Genomic DNA, 20858 nt, shown 5'->3' with positions numbered 1-20858 from the left:
AAAGTCTGCTATTTTAATGGAACATACAAAAGAAAACACCCAAAGCCATGCATGTTTAAGTGATAAAGGAAAATGTGACTGTTAATGTTTCCATAAAAATTAGAAGTGAAAAAACTTTAGCTTGCCAAAATTATCTTATGAAGAGCCTTATGCTTCCTTATATTTTTAAAAATATGATCTTGTCTATCTTTCCTGTACAGCCAAAATTCTGGGATGGCAGCATGATGAATTGTATTATGAAACATATTTAAGGATAGAAATCCAGTATACATAATGTGTTTGAACTCTGTGAGTAACTCATAATGCAAAACATACAACCGTTCCAGACAAAGAAAATCTACTTGTGATTCCTATTTAGTACTCCAAAATCAAGTGAAAAAAATAAAATATGTCAATATAAAAATGCAGTGACAAGCCATAACCACAGAGATCACTTCAGCATAAACTTTGAAGATCCTGCATGAGACCAGGGATAATTATAAATAAACATGTATTCAATAGTCAATGTTACCTTTTGATGCTGTTTTGATGCCTATAAAATAGGCCCAATACAAGCAGAATGGAAAAACATAACTATATCTATTCTTGTTAGAAGCAATGACTTTCTTGAACACCACAATCAACACGCTTGAACACTCAACATTTCTAACTTGCCTTGTCTGTTGAAACACTGAAAAAATTCACAAATATGTAATGTAATCATGTATTAGCAGTAGCCAGGTATGTTCACGATTGCATTTGCATTGTTGTCATATATGGAATTGCCCATCAAAGTCTGACCCAATACAAGGTACTATTCAAAGACAAGAGAAAATAAAAAAATGCTATCAAGCTAAGACAAGGTGCCATAAGGGCATAAAGAGAATAGTGCAGCCAGGATGAGAGAAGCAGCATGAGAAAATGCCTATGTGGAATCAATGAATGTCTATAGTTAAGGTGGCCAATCTATTCTGTCCTTTGCTGCTATATCTTTTTTATATATTTATATCTTTTTAGCCTGATGCCTAAAAGGGGGGATAGACAGATTTCTTTTAAAGTAAAAAAGGAAGTAGTGAGTTCTCTATTCTATTACGTCAATATTTTGTCTGACAAAGCAAGATATATTGACGCAAAAATTCTCTGTATGTTTATATTATGAATCTAAATGGTAGCATACACTTTAAGGCAGTCTAAAGAACAGGGCATCATTTGAGAGTCCTTTAGGAAACTAAGCTTGTGCTTAAATTGTTGATTCGCTCTTGCATAAACTGTCTATTCCATAGATTTATGCCTTACAATAGCAATTAGAAGCCACACAAACAAGATTTCCAAACATTTACAAAGGACTTGTTTGTTCTTCCGTTTCTCTTGTACCTTCCAGCCTTCTCCAGGTGCACAACAAAAGAAGAAGCAACAATCACAGGTGATAGGAAGGAAAGGTCTGGCTGGACTTCTGAGAAAAAAAAAGAAAATAAAAAAAAAATCACACTGCAGGACTGGAATAAGTGCGCAGAGGGGCTGTGAAATCTCCATTGCTGGAGATACTCAAAATTCAATTGGACAAGATCCTGAGCACCTTTGACTTTGCAATTTGACTAAGAGGACTCCACAGGTGTAAAAGTATACAATTCCACTATTGTGACAGGGGCCCTGTCACATTACACCAGCAGAGACTTTGGTGTGTAGGGCCTGATTTTCTAGAGGGAGTAAACTTCAGTTGTTTCTGCTGAAGTCTATGAGAGATGTAAATTTTCATTAGCATGAGGAAATTAAAGGTAGGTCACTGAAGATTCAAGGACTGGATTTTTAAAACTCCTTTATGGAAGGTATTAATCATTGAGACAATTGCAGACACATTGATCCATTTACCTACCCTAAAACTGTTACTAAAACTCCATAGAAAATTAGGCCTTCGTTGTCTTACGTGTCTCTTTTTTTAGTTACAAGGGTCAGATTTCTTTTGCTATCCCACAGTGCTAATATGTGGTGCTGTGTTTATTTTCCAGGTCAAGTAGTTTCATGCACTGGAAATTTAACTTTGAAGAAATAATATGAGGGGAAAAAAAAAAAAAAAAAAAAAAGATAATCTTAAATCTACTGAGTTTAAAGGGAAGAGAAAAAACTTCAGTTCACATGATTAACTGTCATAAGCACAGTACATACCATCAGAGGTGCCAAAGCCCAACTTAAAAGGTTTTAAATGTTTCAAGCTGTGCAAGCATGCGTTTCTTCAAACAGGCAGAACTGATTATGATGATCACAGGCAAAACCTTAGTTAAACAGAGGATGTGCAATTTTTGTAAATCGTTATACTGTGATTGCTAACTATTCAAGTAAATGGTTTGAATGTTTATTAGCATTAGAGTCTTTTTTTCCCTTCTGTATCCCTGTGAAGAATAAAGAATGTTGCAGGTGAAGAAAATTTTTGTCATCAACAAAGAGTAGGCAATGAGCTCAGGGAAAATCAAACTTTCAATGGATTCAATAGATTTCAATAGATTTCAATAAGTTTGGTAAACTTTGGGGTACCTTTTATTCCTGAATAACTCCTTTTTTAACAGCTAAAGTAAAAATACCACAAAAATGCTAATTTATAGATTTTTTTACCCCTTTATTACTTAAAGTCCATACTTTCTGTTAGTACCAAGAAGCTGAATGAACACCTGCTCCCCGCTGTGTCAGGAGATGTCAGGAGTATTCTTGACGTATTAGATGAATGGACAAAAAGAAACACAGGAAATATTGAAAGTAAGGATAGGGTCACGAAGTCCATATATTATATCTTACCATTCATGTTCTTAACTCTAAATAAAATGTTACTCAGCTGAACTATATATATTTTAATACTTTGCTCAATCAGATAATGACAGTACAAGGGGGGATGGTTTTAAACTAAGTGAGGGGAGATTTAGATTAGAGGTTAGGAGGAAATCTTTCACTCAGAGGTTACAGAGGCACTGGAACAGTTTGCCCGGAGAGGTTTTGGATGCCCCATCCCTGGAGGTGTTCAAGACCAGGTTGAATGAGGCCCTGGCCAACCTGATCTAATGGGTGGTATACCTGCCCATGGCAGGGGGTTTAAAATTAGATGATTTTTAAGGTCCCTTCCAGCCCGAGCCCTTTTATGATTCTGTGATTCTATGATATTTTTAAAAATCAACTTATTTAAACTGGTACAGATCATTGTTTGGCTATTTCTAAATCTCATTTAACTTGTACAACAGACTGAATTGACAAAGATACTGACCAAGCTAAGTATTTAAATATGGCTTTGTAAGGGGTAAGTTATGTCAAACTCAAGTTAAACTTTAAGTTAAACTTAAAGGCACATATTATTCTAGCTAAGTAGTACCTGATAAACAGCTAAATCCTCCCAGCCTACCTCCAGAACATCATCTTCACAATTCAGCTGCAGAAGCAGATGAAAACTTCTGGAGGCTGTGGAAGAGAACATCTGAAACTGGAAAACCTCTTTACCTGGAAGATGATGGAGTTTACGTCTTCAGCTTAGTTGAAGGCTAAATCTGCTCCTTGCTGGGAGCCTCCTCCCATCATATGGCCCAATTAACCGGTAGTTCCCTGGTACAGAAAGATCTGCCTGTGTAGATAAGATCACAAACGGAGACTTAAACGCATACTTGGTATGTTGTGTATATCAGAGTCAGAAAATTTAGGAACAACATTGTGAATTTCAACCTCTCCAAACAACAAATGATCAAAATAACTTATTTTCCAGAGAAATATGAGATATTTTTTTCCAAAGGGCCTAGTTTTACAGTCCTATCATTTGCTCTCCCAGCTGGAGACATCTGAAAGAGGCCTCATTTTCAATAAATGGTAAGAACATACCCTTCTTTTTAAATGTTGCTACCATTAGCCTTCCATAATACAATGCAGCGTTCCAGTTGCGGTTCATGAAACTGTCCATTGTCAGGATGGACTATGCTTAAGTCCACTGAAATAATGATGTGCTTAATATTTTCCTGGTGGGATTTCCTGACTAGTGAGATTCAGAGCACCTGGAATAAGCCAAAATTATTTGCTCCATTTTTTTGGAATATGAGCAAATTTGATTTGTTCAGGGTGACAAAACATCCTGACTCCTATGCCTGGCTCTTAGTCATAGTTTCTTCTTTCTTTCATTTAATTATCTATTACATGAAATAGGATCTATAACCAGCAATAAAAAACTCGATTTGTGGGTTTTTTTTTGTTTAAACCAAGCATCTCGTAATGAACTGATGCACTCATTGGCAAGCATCTCTCTTCCTCTAAATACAGATACATACTTGTCTGTCTATTTATACTTAGCCATTTCTCATATACACATAAATATTTGTACACTTTATGAATATGTATCAATTTCTGCACGCATTATTCAGAAGGATAACATACAACCCCTAGTATATTGAGGTTGTCATTCTACAATATCTTTAAATTTGTAATGGAAAAAGTCAGATCCAAAGGGAAATCTAAGAGGTTGATTAATACCAGAAAAGGAATAAATAAGATTGGAAACAGAGTAGATGCCTGAAAATCTTACTTGTTTCTACCTAAGGTCACTAATTTAATTTTCTCCTACCGTCCATGTGGTTTTTGTTTTTTAATTTCCAGGAATTCCTGACTGTTTATTCTATAGCAAACCAATGGGATTTTGAGGCCATGGTATGTTGTGGGAAATGTCTCAGTAGTATGTGTTCTTTGTTAAAAGTTGCTGTGGAGCTGCCTTGGTGTAATTGAATAAACACTAACTATCCCACTTTTAAAAGGGAGTGTAATCACTACATCAATTAAAGCCAAATGTCTGCTTAATGGTTAAGACAGAGCTATGTGTCATCCTCCCAATATTCGGCAAAGAAGTGTTCCATAAGTGCCTTGTAATCAAATTGCCAGTTTAAAAAAAAAATAAAAATCTTCAAATAGATGTGTGAAGACAGATGGCTTGTTTATATGCGATTTTAATAGGAACAATGTTTTTCTAATAAAATCTTGTGTGATTCATCCAACGTGTACTGCACAACAAAGGAAAACAAGGAGCGGGCTATACACACACACATACCAGGCTCTGATTATGCTAAGTGCTCCAACGCCTGCCCCATGCCCAGCCAGCAATGCCGTCCCTCCCTCCAGCCCAATGAACCCAGCTGGGGTTCAGCCTCACACTGATAACTGGGAACCTCCTCAGTTTAACCCTCACCACATCCCTCCCCACCACGGAGAAACCCTTAATTATAAATGCAGATGAAAGACATAACAGAGGTGCTGCCATTGGCACTTGGTGAAAATCTGTCCCTGATCTGGGTCCAACTTCATTTGTCCCTCCTTACCTCCTCCCATTGCTAATACTCTTCCTAGTGCTTCACAGATGTTTTCTTATCATGCTACTGAGCGGTTATTTTTCAAGCATGAGCGGTTATTTTTCAAGTGGCTTCTTATAGCAGATGTTCTCCAGGCATGTGCTCTTCAGCCTTCTGTTGACATTATTTCTCTTACAAAAGAAGCATAGTGCTGTGCTACTTTTAAAAGGAGGAAAAATAAAACCCAGAACTTCAAATAAACAAACAAATCATTGGGGATTTTAAATACCTACTGATAATATTATGACATCCCTAATCAGCTTGGATGTTGTTATTATTGCATCCTTTACAAAGCAGTTCTTTCAAAATGTCTCTTGCTCAAAGGCTCTAGTCATCCTATCTAGTTGCAAGACAATTCTTTCAGCACTTAGCAATAAAAGCTACATGACAAATAAAATGTGCCATGCATATATTTACTCTTTAAACACACTGTTTCACTGCCATATTTTGACTAGTTGCTTTATCAAAAGAAGTCCGGAAATAAAACAATCTATGTTTGCTTTTATGCTAGCATGTGAATTAATGCACGCTTCATGTACTGGGGCTTGTTCTCTTACTTATTTGGTCTGAGCATCTTTCTGGTGTTTCATTTTGGTTGCTAAAGCAGATAAACTTGTGAGGAAGAACTCATTGCAGAGAAATACCATTGGAGGCTGGATTTCAAATAGAAATGTGCAGCAAAGTAGTCATGTGGAAATAAAACTGGGTTGGAGGCACTACCTGGGTGGAGAAAATAAACAAATATCACACAAGTTTGGGAGCTACAGCCAGTGGTCTGGTTTCCTGGCGGGTATAACCTGGAATTGCTCCACAAATTAAAACTTGGCTTCACAGGATCTCTGCCAGTTAAAACCAGCTGAAGAGTTAGCCCACAGCCCACAGCTTTTGGCTTTGATGGAATTGCACAACCCAGTACATGCCCTTGATGTGGAAGCATGGCCTTGAAGAATGAGCACAAGAGTAGAAAATCTTGACTCAAGCCACCTCGTGCCTCTGCTCCAGTTGGCCTTTCTATACAACCAGTTTATTAAACAATGCTTAAAGTGCCTGATTCATCCTCTTTTATGCCAGCGAAATTGTTGGACCTGAACCAACATAAAACTGGAGCCACACACGGCTCAATTAAGCCCAAGGATTTTGAAATGGTTGAATTAGCTAATGCTTTTTCAGTTCTTGTTCATTTAAGCAGCAAATTCATCTCTCTCTCGGAGACTTCTTTGACTTCAGGAAACTTGGACTGTGGGGCTGACAGAGAGCTGCAGTGTGACAACGACAGGGAACAAGGGAACAAGGCAGTCCACCCACCGGGTAGCCTTCCGTAACTCTCTGAGACTTCTGCTCTGAGGCTCAGTTTTAGCCCTGAACTCACCAGTTTAGGGAAAATGAATCCAAATTTTTCTGTTCACAGACTCTCTGTCCTCAGCCTAACATCACTCCTTTCTCACTGTCCTACATACCACCAAAACATCTGGGCTGGAGGCCTGTGCCAGAACTCACACCAAGACGTCCAATCAGTCAGGATGTCCCCAAGGACAGGACATATGCCTCCTATCTGACGACTCTCTATTCCACTACTAGCTTTGCTACACAAGGAAAATCTCAGTGCAATGGTCGGAGGAAAGAGTAGGATGTAAGCAAAAAAGGCTAAATACAGTTCTGTGTGTGCATTCACGTGTATATTTACACACACACACACATATATAAGCTTGCCTCAAAATATATAAGACGGATGAGAAATTTCAAGGGTGAGTACAAAATATTACCATAAAGCATAAGAGAAATAAAGTAGCTGACTTCGAAAAAGTGGAAAGTACTTTTGATTGGATTTCTACTAACTGTGGGAAAGCTACTAGGGGAAAAGTGGGAAATGTTTAAGCAACTGTTGGAAAGAGTGCAGTTGAAATTCTTCCCACTTCAATCTAAACAGGGAAAAGTGCAACATAGGCCATTGTGGTTAGGTAAGGAATGAAATGCAAAGAGTTTTACAAGCGGAGAGCTGAAAGCTTTTAAAAAAGATAAACAAATCTGGTGCAGAGGATTTGGAGGCACTGTATGTAAAAATAAGCAGAAGTAAGTTAAAGGATCAAATTAAAGGAGCAAATGGAATTACTGAATGCTAAACTACATAAATATTTCAACTGACAACAATGGACTCTTTAGACATACTCATATTAAAGGAAAAGGAAAATATAATAGTGGTCTCCTAAAAATGCACCAGGAAAAAAAAAAAAAAAAAAGAGAAACAGGGACAAAGGAAATGGTCTAATAATAGTATAGAGAAGCAAGGGAAAAAACAAGGATTACATTACTGTTCCTGATTTAGAGCCCAGTCCTACAGGAATTGAAATGCATCTCTTTACTCCTTTAGGGACAGATCTTCAACTATGCCAGGTGGAGGCGAAAACAGAAAAGGCAGGAAAAAGTGGACACTTTGTCCACCTTTTCCCCCCATTCCCCGACCTTGGGGTGACTAGGAGGGTAGTTCAGGTTGTAGGGGATGGAGGGGAGGCATGAAATTCCTGCACATTTCACCTGGCTGCAGTGATCCTGGAGACACCTTTCCGATATTTGGGAGTCACTGGGATCAGCTGTTTCCTAATCACTTACTAAATAAAGCCCCAAGCTGATGCCAGAGAGCAGGGTGCTATAAAGCCATTACGCTTCAGCACCCTCTTCTTTAGAGAAATCCCAAGGCAGCCTAGTAACACTTAGATTAACCTCCTACCTATTTTGTTTATACCTTGTGTCCATGAGAGGGAAAATGGTTATTTCAAGAAAATATCAAATCTCAGTATAATGGAACAGATTGCAAAATGCTATGAATGCCAATCAGGTGGCCAGTGGCCTGGGATTTTTGGACAGCAAAGCTTTGCTTTACTTTGCTCTCAGTCCCATGGGCCTCCAAAGCAAGGCACTCATGCAGAGGAGGATTTAGAGAGGCAGTGGACTAAGAAGACTATACCCCCTTGGCATTAATGCATGCTCACGCTGTTTGATGGAGAGAGCCCTCGGCACTGCACTGCAGTGGATATACTAGTACTTTTCCTTCAAGTTTTCTCTCCCCATCTGGCTCCACACCTGGTATGTGTTAGACTTATTTTCAATGATGATGAAAAACATTTAGGATGACCTAAAGGATGTGTACAAAATAATGAAGGAAGTGATAATGATGCACATGGCAAAACATCCTCCCATCCAAGAGGCTCAACAGCCATGAAATGTGGCAGAAGCACTCTAAACATAAACATCAAAAAAAAAACAGTAAGAGCCTTTTTCACTAAGAGATATAAACACCTGGAATAAGTGGTCACACCGGGCAATAAAAACAAATTGCAACAGTGATTTAAGTATTTTCACGCTGCTGCAAATAAAAATATGAAACACTGGAAAGCAGGAATGAGATAAATAGAATGAAAATAGAAAGAAGACACTTGGACACATCCATATACAGGCTGCAGATGAAATAAAAGTGACTGTAAAAGAACAACTGTTTATTATTATTAGTTATCATTATTTATTTGTATGAAGCCAAATGTATATAAAACCAAAGCCAGATACTCAGAGTAGAACTTTAATTATGTATTTACTTACTAGCCTCACAAGAACAAATCCTGTTTTCTTATTTTGAGCTATCACTTTTCAGGATGTTGGCACTGACATATTATGCCCGATCACTCAGGAAAGATGCCAACCTTTCAGAGGTTACGACCACTGTTACCAAGAGTATGTTCTTCTTTGAAAAACACCCTCCTGGCCTCTCAAACTGATTAGCTCCATTTCAAGCTAAGTCTGAATCCAAACTCCAAATCTAAAACCTCAAAGGTGTAGTTTTGCCCCTAAATCGGAAACTTGGACCCTTTCTTGGTCCTCCTTCTCAATAGCCTTATTGGTGCCATAACAATTTACACTTGCTGAGTGTGTAGCTGTGTTCATTTCCTAAAGACTGAGGTGAAAAAATACATCATATACCCTATGCTTATATATGTTTTGACACAGTTTTTGAAAGTAGTGTTGAAACAGTAATAACGTTAAAAATATGGAAGTAAATTAAATTTCTTCTTCAACAGCTCTACTCTCTCTCAGTTCTGCAAATTTTTGCCCTGAGGTGGAATGCTCACATGCTCAGATAATACTACCCAAACACACTGGATGACATCCCTCTGTTCATACACAGGACAACTCTCAGTCCAAGTTTCTCTTCTCAGTCCTCACAAGCTGCTTTTTGTGTTGTTCTTGACAGATGGTGCCTCGGGGCCAGAAGCAACATGGTTTCGTTACTGCGTTGCCTCGATGACTGCTAACTACTGCCCGCTCTGGATGTAGGCTTTTGTGATGTCTCAGCCTCAGCATGCTGCAGCTCCCGCCCCATGTCCCACAGCCAGAGCAGCAGAAGATGGAGAAGGCTGGAGAAGGCTGTCAGTCCTCACTCCTCATTGCTTTCTGTTGCCTTGGGAGCTGGCCACTGAGAAGCTGCATCTCATTACTGCCTCTGGACAGTGCCGAGCCACATTCACGGATGATGATTAATTCAATGAATTTGGCACGCAGAAATGTATTGAAATTGCATTATTCCAGTGAAAACACCTGGATGCCCTTAGGAAACAAATATAACAACACTAGTATTGAGAGAAAAAGAATTACTAGGAATTTCAAAAGGGGGAAATAATTCGAAGCCATAGCTTTTTTATATCAGAACCAGCTTGGTAAGCCAGACCCTTTTGTAATGTTATCAAATGCTGACACATGGGTGACATGCACAGTACGTTTCCTTTTCTGCTAAGATATTAGGGCAGAACTTTCATTTGTTGAACCAAGTTCTGCTTCAAAATTAAGTTTTGGCAGATGTTTTCTACACCATCACAAAACAAACAACAAAAAATATCAAAAGGAGTTATACTTGTAAGCCCCTTAAATTAGATGAAAATCTACAATTTTGACTTACTCCTTCATCCTCCTGCTTTTTGTTAAGACAAGGCACTGGACAATTTGTGTGTCACTCAGTTTTCTTGCTTCTCCCTTAATAAAATAGAGTAATATTGGAAGATGCAATAGATTTATGAACCCCATCCTCATCTAGCAAGAGTGAAAGGTCCTGGTAAAACTCAGAAGGCAGGGTGTCTAAACCCATAATTCTTCTACATTATCACTACAAAGGCTCTACTATTAAATCACCTCAGATAAGTCAAAAGTCTCATGGTGGCTCAGATTTTTGGAGCTTTTCTAAAGCTGAGATTCAGAATTACAAACGGTCATACAATGCAAAGAATCAGCAAAAAAAGCTTTACCTGAACAACCCCATTTAGTACTTCAAACAGGCCATATGGAATGGCAGTCACCAGGTCAGACGGGTAGAAAAGAATTTCACCCCAAAATCTATTCTATAGGATTTTATTTGTTGTTTTAATTAGAAAGAATAAAACTCTGTATTCCTAAGCACTGGCATCAGATACAGAACAATTTCATGTACTTTGAGATACCAGTCATGTATCTCTCAGTAATCCATTTCAGGACAATACAATCTTATTTCAGTACTCTGAACTAATCAAATGAAGGCCAGCACTTTTCTGCAGATATCTCTCATGGTCCATTCTACTAGCAAAAAATGTGAGATTCCTTTTAAATCTACAATTTCTGCATTCAGTCAGCATAGCTAAGCTCATATATGATCTTATGGAATGAAAGAAAAGGTATATCATATTGTGACAAAGGTGTTTATTTTTCACTTTGCAGTGCTATGCAAGTGCATCTTCTCAAGCTCACTGCTTGTAACATCAATTTAAATGAGATAAAACAGAACAATTCATTCTTTTTCTGCAACTTTGACCTGGTTTGCAAAATCTTTTCAGCATATACAATTTCTTGTGTACCTTTCTGAAAGAGTTTTTTAATTCAATGTTGTGGTAAGAACATTTTACACTTCAAGGACAATCACCTTTGATAAAAATATAAGGCTTCAAAACCTGCAACGTTTCTTAATGTAAAATACAGGAACGATTTTCACTGATAATCACTGTAAGAAGATACACAAAGGTATTACATTTACATAAAAAATACACCAGAAACTGAGTTGCACCAGTCTTGCCTACACAACTATACCTACATGTGATAGATGACAAATGCTTGCATCACATTATGGACCTCAGTAGCTCTTCATTCTCTGTATCTGAATAGCAAAATATGTGATACAAAAGCCATAGCATCATTAGTAACTAGAGCTAAACTCAAATACTTGCATATTTAAACTGCTGTTTGTGTACTGGCAAATTGGCATTTGCTTGTTCAAGATCTTAACAATTTTAGATGAGAACCTTCAGTAAAAATACTGATTTTGTTCACTATAAAAACTAACCATGACAGAAATCTCTTACTGAATCTGTACTGAACTTTGGCTTAACTTGAACAAAACTTAGATAGCAGTGACTCTTGCTTCCAGAGTATCTCTAATTAATAATACACTCATTTGAAAAAACTTCACCCAAAGTTCCTCTTGATCCTCCTCTTAAAAAAGGCCTATATTCTCTTCCTGACCTCTTTCCTAGCAAAGACACATAGATTGCGTGCAGAGTTTATTACGAGATTGATCAAGATAATTGAGGTATAATTTTCTCAGTGATTTCTGTCATCATTTTTAAAGGCAGAGATGATTATGCTTCTCTTTCACCCATCTGGGAAAACTCACTGTGTTCTCATGTAATTTGAACGTTTCAGCAAGGATGTGAGACCATTTTTTTGGATGTAACTAATAACTCTGCCATTAGGCCATCCTCTCCTGAGACTTTATTTTTTCTTATTAAGAATTGTCAACACTATCTCTTTTTCAGAAAGAACCAACCACACCTAAGTCCTCTCTTCCTCTCTGGCATAACAGCCAATTTAAAATCTAAAATGTGGCTTACGGTTATAAAGATCATTTAAGATTCATTTGCTCCTTATGAAAAACTTCATGGAGAATTCCTTTTCTATAGCACATACTTTTTAAAGAATGATTATTGAACAATTATGTGAAAACAAGCTCTGTTTTCTTAAAGGTCAATTCAAACCTAAACTCCTGAGTCCCTTAATTTTGCTTGAGTGACCATATGAAAAGTTCTCTTATGCCAGTCTTCTTGGGCCATAATTTCAGTGAATTGCTCTTAATTGCATCTAACCTTTCAGAAGAACAAGATCCTGACTGTCTGCTTTGTTATATTTCACTCAGACTTTTTTTTCCCTCTGCACTATTCTGTGTTTGTAATTGTGATATCTTCCACCACAAGAAGCATCCTTTCCTGAAATACAATTTCTTTGGTCCAGTATTAGATAATTCTCTGGATCTGTGATGACAACGCTCTGTTTTACTGTGATCACCTATACTGCAATCTACTTTAACCATCAGTGTTCTACCCAGGAACTTTGTATCGATCACTTTCAGTCCTTAACACTTGAAAAGGTTAAGGTTTCAAGTCAAAGTTTTACCTCAGCTTACTATTGAGGTAAAACCAAGACATCAAATAGCTTAACACAAGCTCTAGTGTACATTATTGCGTACGTAGTTTGTTTTAGTGGTTTGACCCCCGACTTTGTTATTTTTCTCTTACTGACAGAGATAAAACATTCCTACTGGATGGATATAAGACCAGTGATTCCCAATGATGTTCGTGACACAAGCATATCTAAGCTACAGTGTCCACATCATCTCTAAGTGTCTATGTCTACATTAAACATTCTTTGCATTGTATATGTACAGAATCTTTGATGTACCCCGTGCACCAAATCCAGTCACTTTATAAACATAAGCAAATATAGCTGCTTGCTCTCATTTGACTTAGAGTAATAATAATAATAAACACACTGTTACAGCTTACCCTTTGGCAAGATTTTTTCTCTACTACCAAAATAATGTATTTGACCTAAGCTGATTTCTGAAAAGAATTAAAAAACTTAAAAATAAAATTAAATTACATTGTAAACTTTGAAAATTTGGATCATAATGGTTGCTTTTAGTTAATTAAGCAGGACTTTCTTCAGGACTGTCAAAAATCTCTTTTAAAAGGAACTAAATTATTCAGCATCTATCTGGAAAGTTCAAAGCACTTCAACATTTTACCCAAGAGTTTGCCTGATCTGACTGGCAGCAAAATAAATATGATGGGTGGTCTGTTTAAGGCACCTGTCCAAGTCCAATCACATTACATTCCTATAGTATCAACATTTGAAAACACTATAGCTGTTGCATCAACAAAAGTGCATGGGAATATCTCCAAAGCAGATGGCAACTAGCACATCACAAAAACATGCAGATTCCTGTGCCAATTTATATAGCAAAACAGCATCTACCACAGAGCAAAGAAAAGAATAATTAACATATTCAAACGTTCAGAACTCCCCAACATCACATGGTTTATGCTAGGGACCATGAAAAGTAATTGCTCTCACGTAATACTGGCTTTCATTTGGACGGGCCCCTGCTTCAGGCAGGGTTCAGTCAACTAAGTAATTCCCTTTGAATCTGAAAGAATATACAATTCGTTTGAAAATTGTGGCTAAATGTTGCATAATGGAAAGCACAGAAATCCAGGCAAGGATTTTCATAATCCAAACACTTAAATATTTTAGTGTCGGCCCCTTTAAAGAGATATGTTTCTAATGTCATAAACTTAGCATATTTTATTCTAATTCACAGGCATTTAATAAAGGTCACATTTCCAGACAACAGTGAGCAATTTGCACCTATATAATACATAACTCTTCAGGCCAGATTTGTTCACATACCATGTGCCTAGGCCTCTCTGCAAGTGCTTCCAAAACCACTGATTATGTTTGTCTGAAAATCTATTTGATCTTCTACGTAATTCTCTCCGTGTTAATTGACTCAGAATGGAGTCATCCAGTTTTTCAGTTTTCACAAGCATGAGAATTCATCCAGGTATATAACGGAAGAACTACTCTACAGCTAGACTTAGAGCAAATACAACACCCCAGTGGGTAACTTTTTTACAGTGACCTGTTCATAATTTCCATACTCTAATTCCATAGTTCCTCTGTTGCAGAAAACAAAACAAATCCTTGTTATTGCTAGCGTGATGAAGCTGGTTTTAAAAATGTAGGTGCATTTCAGATATGGCATAACTGGATAATAGCCACAGCCGTCATCTTCCAACTATGAGAGTTTAGAGATCCAAACTGGGATTGACTTAGACTGCTGAGAGGCATGATTTTCAGTTATCTGCTAATAGTTGCATGGCATTGATCTGGAATCCAAAAACACAAAACCAAGGTAGAAGCTTAGGGTGTGTTAAATCTCACTTTAGACATCCTGACTTCAGGTGACCATAACTGTGCTAATTGCCATAGGCACCTGCTGCCATCCATAAATAGACCAGTGTCTCTCTTGACTACAGAAAAAAAGTATTACTGAAACAGAAAAGGATACTTTAAACTCCAATTATCTGTGAACAGTAAGGAACAACCACAGTTTTTATTATTCTTAGCACACAGAAAAAAATGGTATATCCAGAATTTATTAGCAGAGATTACAGACCAACTCTTTTGGGACATAATCTATTTAAACACAAAACAAAAACCCATAACTTAATAAATGTGTATATGATATTCACTCTGCATATTGTCTTTATATTCAATAATAAATTTCTATGTAAGAAAAATTTATAGATATATCGTATGCACTTATACCATATCTGGTCTATAATGAAAAAGATAGATACACCACATAGTTTTATCTTCAGCCATTACAGGTGTTATCTTAAAAGCTCAAAGTACAGTATTACACCACACAATTTACCTCAGTGTTAATATTATACATGTATGTATGTACATGTCTTTTAGAAGAATTTGGAGCACTGACATTAAAATAATTTAAAATAAAAATGACACATTCCATTTAAATAAATTGGGTTTCCATTAATCCATTGTCTGAAAGTGGAACTCTATGTCTTTAGGATTCTCTCTGATTTCCAGTGTTCCAGAGGTCTTGGTGGTTGATCCTGTCAAATAGTCACAAAATTGTGCTGGAAATGTGAACAAGATACTCATTTTCCCAAATGAAACGCTACAAATTTAAGCCAATATAAACCTGTCAGAATTATGCCTCTGTAAGTCTCACACCAGGGTGTGGTGCTGCACAGCTGAGAAGCTGAGCTAATAAGTGTTGAAAAATGCAAAATGCTGCTTTATGGCATCACGTAAATTGGCACACACACACACAAAAAAAAAAAAGTTTGCACCTACGCCCCAGTTTTAACAAATAAATGCCAAAATTTGGAAGCCATAGGAATGAAGTCCCACTGGTATGAAAGTGGGAGGAAAACAACAAATAGGTCTGTCAGACTGTTCCATATGATACATTTCCTGAGTTAATAAAAATGTGTATATTTTACCTGCTGAGGCTCAGAAGGGGTAAATTAATCAAAAACAATAAAAATGTGAAAAAAGATAGTTTCTACTTGCAGATTTAAAAAGTGATTTCTGCTATTTCCATGTTCCAATGTCATGACAAGGTCATTAGTCCAAAAGACTCTTTAGTTGGGTCCAACATATCTTTGGGTCAACCAGAGGAGTTACTCCAGATTGACAGTAATGTAACCAAAACCAGATTTTAGCATTAAGAAAGCAAATTTAGATATTGTTGTGACTGTATAAAGACTTGCCAATATATTTATGAGCAAAGCCCTCTTTCAGACTTCCAATTTATACTGGCAAAAGTACTTCACACCAACACGAGATACTTTGGTTGGACAGATTACATTTCTGTGGAGAAAATAGGAGAGCTTGCTAGCACAGCTATGTTATTTGAGAGCTTGATATGTTTAACACTCCCAATTCCCATACCTGTGAACGCAGAACAGGGCAGCATAGAGCTGAGCACACCCATTTACGAACTCCAGTGCAGTAATCTCACTAGAAAGCTCCCATTAATATCCAGAATTCCTAGTTCATAAACCAGAACTCAAAAAAATGGAGTCAAAATTATGAGAACTTAAAAACAAGAATCTTGGGGATTTTTTTCTTGTACGTCTGGATTTTAGGTTCATGTTTTCAAAGCTTTTTCCTTAATTCAGGAATGCTTATGTCCTTTTAAACTAATAACAACCTGAGGTTCATATTCAGTCACATTATGTGCAAGAAGTGGTCTTCAAGAGAAAAATACCAAAAAATGCAAGGAAACCAGGAGTAACAAAGTATAAATGGACAAAGGATCCTTCATTCTGAGATCCAAAATTTTTCCAAAGATTGGGATAATGTTGTGTTCCCAGGACAGCTATACTTCCACAGGCGATCCTCCAATGGAGTCAAACCCTCCCAGAGCACTTTAGCCTCTTCCAAAACATCCTGAACTCACAGCTCCCCCGGCCAAGGTGAGTATGGTGATGCTTACCCAGGGTAAGCATCTCTGAAATACTGTTTGCAATTTAAAGCGGCTTGGCCAGCAGCTGTCAAGTCAATGTAAAACCAGCCATACCAGTTAGCAGCCTTAACTCTAATTAGTAACGTATTAAAGAAAAGGCAGACAGCACCAGTCCCTGCATTAATAGAAAGCAGCTTCGCTATTTGCTGAGAACACTGTTAACGTGGTTTTGGTAAGCCCTGAGCATGTCTGTGAGATTCCTTGGGGAATTCTGCATGAGGAACATCCCTCCAGGCTCCAGCGGGCTCTAAGCTGAACAAGATGGGCCAAGGAACTTGCCTGGGAGATGACTGCAGATGCAGCAGCCGAGTGGACGTCCAAATGACTCAGAAGCAGCAAACCCGCTACAAAGAACAAGCAGAAGAAACACACAGGCCCTAGTAATGTAGCCAAGACTGGATTTGTTTTGGCAGGGTGTTGGCTAGCTGCAGACTCAGATTTCTAAAGAAGGGAACTGCCTCCTGTTGTCCCTGGGACTGTGCCCTCATTTGTTTTTAAACTAATTGGATGGCATGCAGTAAATATCTGGCTTCTGCTAGCAAAATTATCTCACAAGACCCTAAATACTAATTATACATTGGGCCAAAAAGAACACGATTTGTTTGTTTATTACTTGTTTACCTTGCTGTGGTAACTAGAAACACTGGGTCAAGATCCCGTTGTGCCAGACTGTATTCAGACGCAGAACAGTACTTGATTTTCTCTTTACGGACTAATTTTGCCCACCAAACTGGATGGTAAATAATATCTGTAATGGACAATATAAGGGATGTAGCCTGGGAGCTACAGAGGAGCTTTTTTTTCCTAGTAAGGAACAGAAGAACCAGGGACCAAAATATATTTCTCACTGGACAGAAAAACAACTTTTCAAAATCCACATATTTTGAATGTTGATCATTTGCTAAAAACTAAAACTTTTTATTAAAAAAAATCAATGTAAATACATTTTTTGTTTGGATTGGTGAGGGCATGAACCATTTAGCATGATAAATGGGGCACTAAACCATGCATTTGAATAGCAACCACTACAGCACTTCCTACCTCTACTGTGGCACTTTAGCAGAGAACTATTTGGAAGAATTTTTTTTAGAATTAGCTATGCCAAGACAGACACTCAAAGACGAGATCTAAAAATAAAACGTGCCAGATAAATTTTGTCAAATTGCTGCAATTCATCTCCTGTGAGTGAAACCACCTGCAACCTGCTCTAAGGAACTAACTTATTTTATCATATCACAGTAACTGGCATGATGGTCTTAACAGAGAGAGTGTACAGATCTTTCAGCATGAAAAAATATGGGAGAAAGATGTAAGAGGAAGTATAAGACAGATGGAATGTACAAAAAAGTCAAAGAAATTCAGCATATAACTTGAATGCCTTTAATTTTTGCTTTCATTAGAAGAAAGGAAGTGTATGATGGCTGTCACTCAAGTAATAAAGACTAAATATAAATGATGTAATCTTCTGACACAGTGATAATGCCGTGTTATTGAGAAAGAAATACAGAGCGTGTGTGGAAAGATCCAATACTTGATATTTTTATTTCCTGCTTCTGTCAAAATCACCTAAATTCAAGTAGAATTCAGATATACTTCTTTCTAATCTTCTGTGATGATTCAACTCATCACACCTTTAAAAAACAAAAAAAAAAAAGGAAAAAAAAAAAAAAAGGAAAAAAAAAAAAAAGACCACCACAGTAACCATACAATATCCACAAACTATTTTTCAGTGTGGGATTCAAAGGTATTAATTCTGCATATACAATTATAACAGTATTTCTTGATGTTACCTATGTAGACATGCTGTACATAAACATTACTCTGCAACTTACTGTTCTCAGCTAAAATTAATTTTGAAGTTTAAAGCCATTTTAAACGAGAAAAATATCAAAACAGTTGCAAGTAAATTGAACTCTTCTGGTTTCTTCTGAATTCAGTCAGTATGAGAGGACACAGTCCAAACAGAAAGCCCTGTGAACAACAGCCTATCATATGGAACAAAACACAGTTCACACTTCACATTTAAATTTGTTAGAAAATTTAAATGTGTGGACACATATTTCAATTTTTTATGCAGTATTTAAGTCAAAATTGAATCAATTTATTTAAGGCCAGGAAAATTTTAAAAAGAGAAGCAATTGCAACACAATAGGCTTTTAAGGGTGTGAGAAGACATTTTATTGAGGTTGTGAAATGTAATAAATTCCTTCTAGAGATGTTACATGTCAGCAGTGAAAGACTAGTAAAAAAACATAAGCATCAGAACTTAAGCGTATGCTGGTTTTAAAAACAATAAATTTGCAAGCTATTTTCATACTGTCTATAATTTTCCAGAGCTATTAACATACTGTTAATTCATTCAGGATAGTCCTTCCAGTTTTAGCAGCAGCCACTACTTTCACAGGTTTTCTGTCTGCTTCATAGCCCAGTGAAATAACTATAATCCTCTTCTACTTCTTACACCAAGCATATTCCCTCATTCCCCTCCTTCTTAGGATAGAAGGCAAAACTGGCATGGGAGGAGACATTATCTAGCAACAGAAAACTCCCAGAATTGAAAAAAAATATCTCCTGACCATTTCTGAGCACTCATTTCAGCTCTATCATGGTTAGAAAGTGTTGTTTGTTGTTTGTTTTTGTTTTTAAAGCCATTAAAGTATTTTCAAATATAATTAAAATTCAATATAATTAATGCAATTTAAAAATCCTAAACAATGGATTTTCCTCTGGTCTATAATAACAAGTTATTACAGTAAGTTTGTTGTCACCAGAACTGTAATTCAGCTCTTTTCCATTTATGTTTTTTCACAGCTCTTATCCTCTCCCAAGTTTCTACACTGTTGGCTAACTTGTGTTTAATTTTTGAAAATTAGTGGTCTTTTCCCTGAAGCCCTCTTCATTCAGTGAAAGACAAAGATAGCTCTCTGCTTGTTTTCCAAGGGAAAAGAAACTAGATTTTAGAACTCGACTGTTTCTCTTTAAAAACAACAACACACAAAATCCTCTAATCCTAGCATACTATTTTTGCATGGTCTGATATTTTATCCTTTGTTTTGTTCCTGGCATCAAGCTTTATTTACTGGCACAAAGAAATGTTGTACCTCCAGCCTTCTAACTCATCAAGGCAGGGAATGAAAAACCATAGTTTTAAAAAGGCTTGATGATGGTTTGTTGCCATAACTGTGCAGAAGAGTTTGTCCAAAGCTACCCATCACTGTCGTACTTTGTGCAGTCATCCTTGACATACAATAGCCCTCACAAAACTATAATGTCCATGAAAGAGAACATGATGTATTAAATTATTATAAATAAGTATGATGAAGTGAATGGCTACGTCCTATAATCATGATTTAAAAACTTTCCCGCTAAACTCTTTTTTTTTTTTTAATAGAACCTTGATGTCTCAAATATAATTATTTTTGTATTTTGAAAGTCAAACAAAAAGTAAGGCATGACTCAGCTATCAGTCACTAACAATACTGACTGACTGCCTGGGTGATACCACTTTGCTGAGATTTTGTTCTTGAATTGGGCAAATGAGACTGTAGAAAATCTTGGATATATCAAGAGGGATATTTCATCCCTCCCCAACATGCAATTTTCTCATTTTCCACAACTATCAGATTTTTTCCTTCTTCTATTTGCTTCATGGACCATCTGCAGAATGCTCCTAGCTATACTAAAAAGACAGCTGCTCACATTTGTGTAGGGACATCATAACGTGCTGGTGTGTCACTTCAGTTTTAACTGGTGCCCTAAGATTTCATGGCCTAAACATTTAAGAAAATAGTAGGCAGGACAGTAATACAGAAATACAAGTACAGCATGCTCTTCATATTACACACACACACCAATGTTTCATCTACTTAACCCACAGGCCATTCTTAAGGTAATAACATGCTACCTCAAGAGGCTAGGGTTTCATTACATTTTTAAGGACTAACAGGTGTGCCCCTGTGGCTTGCCAAAATACTTCATGATGAACTGCAAAACTAATCTGTAAACTTGCTGCTCACCCCCTGGATCACACTGCACCTGGCTAGTGAAATGGCAATAACGGAGTTTATGCTTGGTTATCTTTATTCCAGTGCTGCAAACCTCAAAGCATCAAGGCAGGT

Source organism: Cygnus olor, chromosome 3 (assembly GCF_009769625.2).
Source record: "Cygnus olor isolate bCygOlo1 chromosome 3, bCygOlo1.pri.v2, whole genome shotgun sequence".
Lineage (NCBI taxonomy): Eukaryota > Metazoa > Chordata > Aves > Anseriformes > Anatidae > Cygnus > Cygnus olor.
The sequence above is the reverse complement of the archived record's forward strand: the minus strand, read 5'-3'. Positions refer to the sequence as shown.